Raw genomic sequence first — 12,925 nt, 5'->3', positions numbered from 1 at the left:
AGTACCTAGGAGGTGCTGGACCCTGAACCTGGGCATGCAGCTCAGTGTACTAGGACCTGAAGGTGCGGCGAAAGGGAAAGATGACAGGACATGATGATCAACTGAAAACCAAGAGAAAGGGGAAAGATAACCCTCAAAGAGCAGACCTAGTGTATTTACAAAAATATGTTCCTGAAAGTTAGATTCTTACAAGAAGAATGGATTGGCTTAAGATCAGTCAAAAATAAAAGCAAACAGGAAAAATGAACACTTCTGGGGAAGGGAAGGAGAAGACACAGCTTAGTGAATTTTCACTGCACTGCATTTTCATTTTAAACCATTAGCAGATGTATAACACACTGATAAGTTCTGATTCAAGGATTGGCTGAATATATATACTTTGAAGAAAAGTGAGGGCACTGCTATTGTCTTGAGAAACTCGAAAAGGAATGACTTTGTAGACATGTAGTAAAATTCCTACACCTAAGAAAATAAATCTCATAATTCGATCTGACTTTTAAGGAAATGCCACCTACAACCAACTCTGCTGCTCATGTGTGGTGGTGGTGATGAGGCTTCCCAGGTTGTGGCAGCACAGGGTGCTCAGTTCCCTTCATCCTGCTAGGTTCCAGCTCTGGCCAGCCATTCTCTGGCCAGGCCATTCCTTCCCTTTCATCCCTTGGTCCTCTGCAGCTGCATCTGGTTTCTTTGGAAGGCCTCATACTTAGGCCCTCTAGACCAGTGTCAGAGACTCAATCCTTCCTTACCTGGGAGAATCGCCAGGGAGAAGCACCTGCCCAGGAGGCCCTGTCTAGAAACAACTGTGACTGCACTTATCCCCAGCTCTGGGCACTCAGTACCAGCACCAGTGGGGCTCCATCCTACCTTCCTCTCCCTACCACCCCAACACATATTTTTATTTCTTTTCAGCTTACATAGTTGTGTTAACTTTCTGTTACTGTGACAAAATACTTGAGATAACCAACTTAGAGGGAAGAGAAGTTATTTTGGCTCATTATTTCAGCATGGTTGCTGAGTCCTGGGCTAGCACAGTATATTATGGAAGGAGTATGGCAAAGGAGGCCTATTCACTTCATTGAAACTAGGAAGCAAAGAGAAAGGGACCAGGGTCCCAGTGCTCCCTTCAAAGGCATACTACAGTGATCTTATTTCCTTCCAGTGGGTTCTACATCCTAAATGTTCTGCCACGGGCTAAGACTGAGGCTTTAATATATGGGCCTTTGAGGGACATTTAAAATACAGACTATAGCATTCGTCAAACAAAATACATGCACAAAAAAAAATTTAAAAAAACAACACAAGGTTTTATATTTCTATATTATCCTTGATAGTACTTTCATCTATATTCTCTATGAAACATTGTCTAGACATGTTTGAAGAAAGGATATAGATAGAAAAATTGGGGGCTGGGGATGTGGCTCAAGCAGTAGTGCGCTCGCCTGGCATGCGTGCGGCCCAGGTTAGATCCCCAGCACCACATACAAATAAAGATGTTGTGTCCGCCGAAAACTGGAAAATAAATAAAAAAAAAAAAAAAAAAGAAAGAAAGAAAAATTGGTTGAGAGTTTGAGCAAATAAGTTGCCCAGACTGGCCTGGAACTTGTAATCCTCCTGCCTCAGCCTTCTGAATAGCTGTGATTACGAGTGCTCGCCACTGCACCCAGCTAAGTAGTTGGATTTTTGACAACCAGCAGGATCAGTATCATGTGAGAACTTTTTTTTATATGTATTTTTTAGTTGGACACAATATCTTTATTTTATTTTTATGTGGTGCTGAGAATCGAACCCAGGGCCTCACGCATGCTAGGTGAGCACTCTACCACTTGAGCCACATCCCCAGCCCCATGTGGGAACTTTTTAAAACTACAAAAGCTCAGGACCCATTCCAGATCTGATGAATCAGAAGACAGCAGGATGAGGCCTAGTGATCTGCATTTTAACCAATTCTCCAAGTGATTCCGATGCATGCTTTAATTTGGGAACCACAGTGCTAGACAACGACCAAATGTCTGACGAATTCAGGGATATTTAAAAAATAAATTTATATTTCTCTAACCATAACATTGAGTTGTGTCTGAGAAATGACAGAAAGAATTTTTTATTTTTAAATTATTTTATTTTTTTAGCACACTGCTAGGGATCTAACTCAGGGGTAGGGTTTAATAGGCAAGGGCTCTCCCACCCAGCTATAGCCCCAGCCCAAGGATTCTGTTTTAATGAGTGAGGTGAATGCCTGATATGAGGATGGAATTTTCCACCCAACATCTCTCCTTAACAAGTCAGAGAAAAAAGATGGTCCGTAGTGTTCAGATGGATTGGGCAATGTTGGGGTTGGTCTCTTGATCTTCTCAAAGGGGTTTGTGGGTGAAATTAAAAAATGAATAGAGAGTGGGAAAGGACCAAAAATGTCCCTCTTAACAGCTGATTTGGCCTGGCTGGGGGGTATGAAGGGGTAAGCATGGAGGAAATGGTTCCTGTAATTTGTACAGGACCCCCCTAAACTTACTACCCTTTGAGTTCCCAGGAGGGATTCCCTGGGGCAGTTTTTCAGACTTCTACTCATAACCTCGGTGCCTTCTCCTCCTATCACCATCCCTTCCCATTCTTCTCTTGGTTCCCTATCCTCCATCTTTTTTCCCACACCTCTTGACATTTTATTTCCTATCCCTCTTTTTCTGTACTCTTGGGTCTCCAACTTTTGATGGTAAAACTTGTGACACAAAGGTCTATACCTGATTCCCTACTGACTCTGAGGACCTCAACGGTGGAGTATGGTGCTAGGAATCCCCTCCCCAAGACAAAATAAAACAAAACCCCCAGTGCCATGGCCTTGAGGAGGAAGGGGCTGTGGCTTATTAGACTATCTTGTCCCATGCAAAGGTCCCAGGGCTGCATGATCCTCTTGGCAGGCTCATCATTGTTGTCCTGTTGAGTTGCTGGGTCCTTGAGTCAGTGAGGTCGGCCCCACCAGAATCAGGTCCCCAGGCTCCCCTCCCCTCCTAAGGTTGTTTGTTGTTGCTCACTCTCATTCTTGCTGCTAATTATTTTGTGACTCTTGTGAACTTATTCTGCGAAGTTTGTTCTCTTTGTCATATGGCCAATAAAATCTCTACTCAGTTAGCTACTCTGGTGGTCAGACAATGATTAGACAGAGAGTTCCTTAAATGCCTAGAACCACTGTGTCTTATATTTTTTTGCCAAAGGGCAAGGGACTCTTCTGCATGTTGTGGGCACACCTTAAACACTCAACCAGACAATTTACAACTCGCTTTAGCTTCACTCCTGTTTGCCTAGATCTCCAAGCTCAGTCAGAAGTGAGAGCTGGGGCCTTTCTGAGTCTTCCCTGAGCATTTACACAGGCTTAGGGATGCCACACAGCCCTACATATGCACAAGTATAGCCTTCTTTTTTTTAAAAAAAACATATTTTTTAGTGGTTGATAGACTTTATTTTATTTATTTTCATGTGGTGCTGAGAATTGAACCCAGTACCTCATACATGCTAGGCGAATGCTCTATCACTGAGTCACAACCCCAGCCCATATATAGCCTTCTTGATGCCCAGGAATATGGTGGAGCTTTGCAAAGTTCCCTATGGCCATCTCATTTCCAGCTTTTCTTGTTAAACTTTTTGGTTAGCCTTTGTAATGACTGTTTCCTACTGTCTCAGGTAGCCACAACATTAAGCCACTGACATAATAATTTTCAACAGACACCCTGGGGTTGGGGGAGGATATTTGCACAAGCAAGCTCCAAGTCAGGTCAAAGAAAGGCAGGTTTTGTGAGTGAAGCCTTTCCAGAAACCACCATGCAGTTCAAATAATGACAATTTTCTGGGAATAGTGTTTTGAAGACACTCCAAACTTGTTCTCCCCATTCTAGTATTTGTCAGGCTGTTGGTTTTCAAGGGCACCAAGGATCTGGGGATATGGAAATGGTAATAGGGTATGTTAAATGGTCACAAAATTACTGTTCTTACTGCAAAGCAGTTATTTTACTTGAATAAACGCTCACTAGACTGCTACAAGACTTTTAATTTCTAGAGTTCTGAAAAAGCTGATTCTGACAGTTTTTGCCAGTGTTGTCATTGCTTTTATGCTGCAGAGAACATCTGGAGATTGTTATTCTGCCATTCTTGCTGACCTCACTCAGGTTTCCCTTTAAGTTTGTCTTCTGGTTCCTAGGTTGAAGTCACAGTGTCCTTGTTGACAGACCAGCATGTTTAGCAGAAATGTTCCCAGGGTGAGCAGGGGAATGTGTTCAAAACTTTAATTTTTGTTTCCCCAGCCCTTAAGAGTGCTGAAAGCTCTTCTTGCCTTTGCTTTTTTTCTGTTGACCTCTGTCAACTCTTTCAACTAATGGCCAGAACCATCAACTTACCTACTCTAGAACAGGAAGTACTCAGAATGTCAGGCAGACCTTAGTGAGTTTCCCTTTCCCTCTGACATCTTGGCTTCTTAATTCCTAACTACTCTGGCAACCTCCAGTGCACTCATACATGTATTTTGTAGTTTATCCAGCTCTTCTTGGAGGTAGTTCTAAAAAGAGTGCTTATTAAAGCTACTCTGTCACATCCAGAAGTGAAAGTATCATTGTCTTGGATTTTAACTCTAAGTATGTTGAGAGACATATAAATAACATTGTTGCTTTGTACAGTTAACATTTACATTTATCCATATTTTACTATTTCAGTTTTGTTTTTTCTTGTGTCTTTGACCATTCATCTGGGATCATTTGCCTATAAGAAATAAAGTCTTGTGGAGTTTCCTTTCATTAGGTTCTGCTCATGGTGAAATTCCTGTTTTCAGTTATATTAAAAGGACTCATTGTGTTCCCAACCCTGATTTTTGCAATGCATGAAATTCAAGATTTGCAGATACTTTCAAGTGCAATTATTTCATCATCATTCACATGTCTTCCATGATTGCTGCAGGGAAGTTAGCTGTTTTTATGTTTGTTTTGATATGGGGATTGAATCCAGGGGCACTTTTTAAAAAATGTATTTTATTAGTTGTTGATGGACCTTTATTTATTTATATGTGGTGCTGAGAATTGAACCCAGTGCCTCACACATGCTAGGCAAGCACTGTACCACTGAGCCACAACCCCAGCCCGCCCCCCCCCCCCCGGGGGGCACTTTAACCTGAGATACATACCTGGTCCTTTCATTTCATTTTATTTTTTGAGATAGGTCTTCACTAAGTTGCTAAGGCTGGCCTCAAACCTGCGATTGTCCTGTCTCAACCTCCCTAGGTGAGTTGTTATTTCTTTAAAAAGTTAATTGATTACATATATATATATATATATATATATATATATATATATATATATTTTTTTTTTTTTTTTTGTACTGGGGATTAAACTCAGGGGCACTCACCACTGAGCCACATCCCAGCCCTATTTTGTATTTTATTTAGAGACAGGGTCTCACTGAGTTGCTTAGCACCTTTGCTGAGGCTGGCTTTGAACTCGCAATCCTCCTGCCTCAGCCTCCCTAGCCATTGGGATTACAGATGTGCAGAATCACACCATCTTGAAAGGATAAAAAAAATTGAAATTGAAATGTAAAGGATAAGGTTTGTCCTGAAAAGTTTTTAAGTTGCATTCAGAACCTGAAATTCATGTGGCAGTAAAACAATTCCTGGAACTGCCCATTAGATGTGTGTCGAAATCTCCCCTGACCACCTAGTTGCTCAACAAGAACAACCACCTTTCCTCAGAAGGCCTGCAGTCCCGCAGGTATACACCTCAGGGCTTAAACCAATCAGTTTGAATGTATACCCCTTCTTAGTACTGACCAATCACCCCCACCCGACCTGTTCCCACCAGTGAATGTGCTAATCATGTTTTGGAGTTGTTATTTGATTTTCCCGCAATATGTGATGATTTGCTAAGGGATGCTATGATGTATGTAAAGTCCCTGCCCTCTCCAAAGAATGTATATAAACTCTGCTTAAGTTGTTCTTGGGGCTCTTTGTTCTCTGCTCCTCTGAAGTGAGCTCTGAGTCCCAGCATGCTGGACCTCCAATAAACCCTTTGCTGTTGCATGAGACAGTCTCTTGGTGGTCTTTTCCCCCGACGTTCGCCCGGCCTTTTCAATCTTATGTGTTTTAAGATTTTATTTGCCTTTGATTTTCTTCTTTCTCTTTCTTTCTCCCTCTGCCCTTTCATAGGATCTCGTTAACTTACTGAGGCTGGCTTCGAACTTGCTGTGATCCTTTTGCCTCAGCTTTACATTTAAGATGGTATTACAGTGGTGCACCACCACGCCTGGGGGTGTCTGTTTTTTATGACGCTGTTTCTGAACAATAGAAACTCAAGATTTCCACAGGGAAAGCCACGCTGACCTAGAGTTCATCCGTTTACCTAGATAATTCCTCAGGGCTCAATTTATTGGGCCCTATTAAGGCATCGAGCAAATAGCGTAGGGGAGCTGGTTAGGGGCCTGACCTAGCGTTTCCCGGAGATGGGACACGGGTGGCTTGCGGCAGCCACAGAAGGGTGACCTGGCTCAAGACAGAACAGGTCGAAGGTCATCGGGCTACACTAGAACTGGCTCTCCACGGTGGAGTGGACGACCTCCCACAGGCCTGCGCAGACCACCGCTGAGTGCGACCCGGACAGCGTGAGACCCGGAAGCGGAAGTGCGTCCCGGCCAACGCTTTCCGCTCAATGTGAGCCAGGTGTGGGCTGCTCCCCTGGGACGCATCCGCGGCGCACCTGGTGGAAGAGTACTCCTCACTACAGCTTGTGAAATCCTTCCTTTGGACGCCTCTTTAAAGGGTACAGCGGGTCTTCCTGTAATTCATCTTAAATAGGTGTCGAAAACCTTTCTAACCTGTGTGTCATCGTTAAATTCCCAGTTTAGATCCCTTAACCTATGCAAAAACAGTTTTGTGCTTGCTTCCGGTTATTAAAACAGTCCAAAACCCGAGCGATGGCTCACGTCTGTAATCCTACCGACTAGGGAGGATGAGGCTGGAGGATGGCAAGTTCAAGACCAGACTTAGTGAGACCTTGTGTCAAAACGAAAAAGAAAAAGGGCTAGGGATGTAGCTCAGTGGAAGAGTGTCCCTAGATTTAATTCCCAGCACCGAGGAAACAAACAAAACCCTCAGTCCAGCCATTTTAAAGTCTCTTTAGTCTTAGATCCTACATGCTGGCCTGTGTCCACTCTCCACCCTGCACTCCTCCTAGACAGTGTGCTGGGCAAGGGAAATCTAAGAGGAAAGGCAGGGAAGAACCCTGTACCTCTATTTGGCTATGATAGCCTGAGGCCCTTGGCTTGCCCTGACGCCACTCCTACCTCATGTGTTCATTCACAGCAAGATGGCCTTTGTCGCCCAAAAATTCTTGCCTCCAATCCCTCTCCAGGTGAGTTATCCCCTATTTTGACTAAGCAGCCACTGGGACCCAACCCTATTGCTGCTGCCTGCTTGCTCTCTTTCCTCCTTTTGGGGAGTTCCAGGCATAGGGTGACTACTATGTTTTGGCGTTTCAAGAATAGTTTGAGATTTCCCTCTGGTTTGTTCCCCCTGGTTAGGAGTGCAGCACAGGTGTGAGAATTATAGGATCTTGGTTCCGACAGTCAATTATATGGCCAATCCAGAAACCACTGAAATTCTATCTTGTGATCTCTGACATCAAAGAAAGCTGATGGAATGGATCTATCCGTTTTTCTCAGGTACAATTCAAATGTGGTCTCTCAGAGGACTTTACACTCTGCTGCCAGCAGTAACCCCCTCCCTTCTGAAATCTCCACATGCTTTTGGGCACCAGTCTGTTTATTCTCTTGCAACCTGTCCCCCATATACACTGCTGGGGATATAAGTAAAGCTCTCAGAACTCCAGATGGCATTCCTGAAATGGGCCCGAGGTTTTGCTGGGGATGGAGATACTCCCAATATCTACAGTCATTCTGGGTGCTCTAGTTTCTCAGCCCCAAGAGAGAGGGGACGGATCCTCATTTCAGGAGCAGGAGGCCCTCTCCTCTGGATCAAACCCTTGTTATATGGTTCCATATATAAAGGGGCCCAGAATCAAGAGGTTGTGAGAATCTTAACATATTTCATCAAGTCCTGTGGGATAGTGTTCCCAGTCCTTATGGGACCCTTTAGAATACAGGGGAACTGTTACAGAACAAGTTCCACCCCTGGAGCCAAAGAGACTGGGGATTCTGTCATCACGAGTTCTTGCAATCAAACCTGAAGCATTTTAAGCTAGTCACACATAGTACCAGGCATGAGTTTATTAGAAGGGATAGGAAAAGGGGACACTGTCAAGGAAGAAAGGAAGAGAGTGAGTCTTATCAGAGAGGTGTGCCTCTCCTACCCTCCAGTTTTAATGGAGGTCCCTGGGAAGTTTCCAGAGAGTCCCACCCAGATCCATCTTTTGATTTTTTTTTTAACTAGGGATTGAACCCAGGTGCACTTAACTACTGAGCAACATCCCCAGCCTTCTTTAATTTTTAAAAATTGCTTTGGTCATACATGGACAAAATTAGGACAAATAAAAAGAAAAAAACTGCAATTAGCTGAATTTTAATGTCCAGGTTCAAAATAAATAATTGTTATAGGACTTTGGTGAGAATTTTTCTCTTAGCTTGGAGTTGCTAAAGAAGCCCCTGTTTTAGTTAACTTTTTCATTGCTGTGATCAAAACATGCAACAAGAATAACTTGAAGGAGAAGTTTATATGGGTCTCACAGTTTCAGAGGTTTCAGTCCATAGAAGGCTGACTCCATTACAGTGGGCCCAGGATGAGGCAGCACATGGTGTTTGAAAGACTCAACAGAGGAAAGCTGCTCCCTTCATGGCAGCAAAAAGAGAGAGGGGTGGGGGAAGGACATGACAGTAGAATGCATTTTGACACATCACATATAAGTGGAGTATTACTTATTCTTCTGGTTGTACTGATGTAGAATCACACCAGTTGTGTAATCATATATGTACATAGGTTAATAATGTTCAATTCATACTCCTATCCTTCCCGTATACCCCCTAGCCTCACTTCACTCCCCTCGGCCTAATCCAAAGTACCTCCATTTTTTCCCCTCCCCTTATTGTGAATTAGCATCTGCATATCAGCGAAAACATTTGGACTTTGGTAGTCAAGGAAGGGCTCTTTGCTGACAAAATACTTGAGCAAAGGGCTGGGGATGTGGCTCAAGCTGTAGTGCGCTCGCCTGGCAAGCGCGGAGTGCTGGGTTCGATCCTCAGCACCACATAAAAATAAAAGATGTTGTGTCCACCAAAAACTAAAAAATAAATATTTAAAAAATTATCTCTCTCTCTCTCTAAAAAAACAAAAAATACTTGAGCAAAGATCTAAAGGGGAGGAGAAAGAGCCAATGTGAAAGTTCTGAAGTAGAAGTTGGCTGGGCCTGTGTAGGTTACTTTAGGGAGCCAGTGGGCCTGGGGCAGTGCTACCAAAAAGGGAGTGATGAGAAGACAGAGACAGATGACATCAGGCAGCAGGTAGTGTTGAGTGAGGCTTTCATTTAGATTTATTGAGTGAAATGGGGAGCTATTAGAGGTCTCTGAGCAGATCTTAGATTTTTACAATATGGTTCTGGCTGCTAAACTGTGAACCCAAAGAGGTAGGGATGAAATCACAAATTTGAGGGCTGTTGCAAAAATCTGGGACAGAGATGTTGATGATTACTTGGACTATGGTGGTATCAGTAGAGAAAGAGAAATGGCCATTTTTTAAAATCCAGAAAATTAGCAGTCAGGCGTTACTATTGCTTGGCTGTGGGGTGTGAACAAAAAATCAATCAACAGTGGTTACCTGGTTTAGGGCCTGAGGAACTTAAGAGATGGGAGTTGCCTTTTCTCATTTGGGAAGACTGAGTGAAGAACATGCTTATAGGGAGAAGGGGGAGATTGAGTTTATCTTTAGACATATCAAATTTGAGGCATGTTAAGACATTTAAGTGGAAATACAGAGTAAGCAGTTGGTTATTGTGAATATAGAATCATAGGATGGAGACATAAAATTTGAAGTTGTCATAAAATAGATTTTTATATTATGAGACAGGTTCAGAGTCCCAAGGTGGTGACTGTAGAAAAAGAAAACAGATCCAAAGACTAAGCCCTAAAGGAATTCCCACATCTAGAGCAAGGAAAGATAACTTGTGAGAGGTAATTGCCAATAAATTATAAGGAAATCTAGGTAAGTATCACCTGGAAGCCAAGTGAAAACATATATCAAAAATGAGGCAAATGATGTTGAAAAGTCAAGCAGACCAAAAAAATACTACCGCATTTTGCCATGTGGGGGTCACTGTGACCTTTAACAAGAGGAGAAACAAAGAACTGATGGTAGTGGATGCAAGAAAGATCAGAAGAATTGGAAACAATGAGCATTCCACATCTCTTATTGAGGAAAACTGCTATTAAATGAAGGAAGAAATGGAGTAGTGGGGAAGTGGAAGGAGATGGAGAGTATACCATGTATGTCTGAGGAAAAAATACACATTATTATGCTGATGGACAACACTTAGTAGAAAAGAAGTTTTTAAGATGCAGGAAAAAGAGCAATTGTATGTTGTCATTTAAGGATGGGTCTAATACACTAGAAGAAGAGTTGGTCTCAATAAAAGAATGAAGTCCACTAGAGGATAATGAAGGAAGAGCACAAGGACAAGATGCACACACAAGTTCTCTTTTTTCACATTTTTTAGAGCATTATATTATACATAGTAGGTGTGTTTATTTGGACAAAAAAATCATACATGTATGGAATTTGATTTATTCCATCTCAGTCCCCATCCCCTCCACTTTTCCTTCACTTCTTCCTTTTACTCATTTTTTACTTTTCATTTACTTATTTTTGATCAGTTCTTGCCAAACTCAGAAAATCAAGGAGTTCTCTTTTGATTGCTTTTTTTCCCTCAGTTAACTAGGAAACAGGGCCATCAGCTGAGGGAGGAGTGGGGCTAAGTGTTAAAGGTTTGAGTAGAGAGAAAGTATAAAATGGCACCTGAGGGCTGGGGAAATAGCTCAGTTGGTTGAGTGTTGCCTTGCATACACAAAGCCCTGGATTCAATCCCCACCTCCCCCACCCCACAAAATGGCACCTGAGAGGGGGATGATGATTAGACTAGGGAAACAAATGGCAGACAAGAAATTTAAGTGGGACTAACATCATGGTTTTGTTTTTCTCCATTTGGCTGCATAGGTACAAGAGTGGAATAGGCAGAGCTAGATTTTTTACTTTTTGCCAGACGTTTTGGTTCCTTCATTTAAATACTGTATTGAATAATGAGGATATACCACACATAGAATCTATTAATATGGTTCCAAATGTAGGTGCCCACATTTTTACTGTTTCAAACATTGCTGCTGTGAATACCCTTATGAATGTTTCTTTGTGCTAACAGGAGAATTTCTAGCATAGGGTATGTACCTACAAGTGGAATTCTTGGATCATGAAGTATGCCTAGCTTCAGTCTTACTAGATATTCCCAAATTACTCCCCAAAATTATTATACCAGATTACCTTCCCTCTCAACAAAGATTAACAGGAGTTCTCATTTTTCCCCTGCTAGATTCCTAAATTTTTGCCAGCCTAACTGCTATGAAATAGTGTCACATTTTTACCTTTCAACCTTCTGATTTCAAGGTTGGGCATCTTTTTATTTATGAGCAAATCTGCTTTGTCTTTCCCTACTCAAGTGCTCACTTTACAAGACTATATTAAGTACCAACTATATGACTGGCATTGTGATAAGCAGAACAAAAAGAGCCTCCCTATTGGGACTCACAATCTAGTATGAGAAAAAAACCAAGTAATCACAAACACAAATTGTGGTAACATAAAGGACATTTCCAGTAAGGTATGAAAATTTAATGAAGGGAGATTAATTTAGTTGATATAGGATGTAGTTAGCAAAAACTTTACTGAAGTGACATTTGCATTTTTACAGATGAGTAATTAACCAATTTTCTAAAAGCCTATTGTCACTGTAAAGAACTGAGCATCACTACCTGATAAATTCAAAAGTATTTTTTTACCTTTCGTAAGGTGTGTTAGATACTCTGGCAGATATAATGCTTGCCTTGGGCCCTTCCACAAACACACAGGAGTGGAGACTGGTTTTCTCCTGGCTCTCTTGCAATTTTGAGACTATTCATCCTGCACTGAATACTGTTGCATGCAGCTTATTCTTGTCTGAATCTCATAACAACTGGCATACTACTCTATGCATGCTGAATCTGTAATACCATTCTGGATATTTTATTTGATCTCATTCTGGATATTGTAAGAAAAAAAAGTAGGGTGTTTTAAAACATAAAAATGTTCCATGTCATTATTTTAAAAACCAATACCAAAATCAAATAAGGGACTTAAAAAGATCAAGACACTGCATCAACATGAAAGACATTTATGATAAACTTTTTAAAAGCATAATACAAGATTTTATCTATCATATAGGCAAATGTAAATAACTGATATATTAAAGATGTAGTTAGGAAATTTAATTTATTGAATAGTCAAGAAAAATATTCCAAAGTCCTTAGCCACTTTGTCTTTCTCAGCCTCCAACCTAACCTGTCATCATATCCCTTCATCCATTCATCCCCAAATGAATTACATGTACTTCCTGAATGTAACATGGCTCTGGAGACATCATAGTTTGAGGATAAGAGCTATACTGGTGGAGTCAGAAAATCCTGGATTTATAGCCTGAATCTGTCTTGGACAGTACAACTGTAGGTAAGTTATTTATTTAACAAGGCTATAATACATGTATTCAGTTTATTTAATGCAAGAAACAGAAACACAAAAAATTAGGAAAAAAGGAAGAACTGTTGGACTGATAGTGGGGAGCTCATGGAATTCCAGAGAGCTTCAGGAATTGAACTGGTCCAAGGGACCTCAGGGAACAGAAACAAGAATACTTGGATGTCAGCTTCATCTTCT

This window comes from Callospermophilus lateralis, chromosome 18, assembly GCF_048772815.1.
Source record: "Callospermophilus lateralis isolate mCalLat2 chromosome 18, mCalLat2.hap1, whole genome shotgun sequence".
Taxonomy (NCBI): Eukaryota; Metazoa; Chordata; class Mammalia; order Rodentia; family Sciuridae; genus Callospermophilus; species Callospermophilus lateralis.
This window is presented reverse-complemented; position numbering follows the sequence as displayed.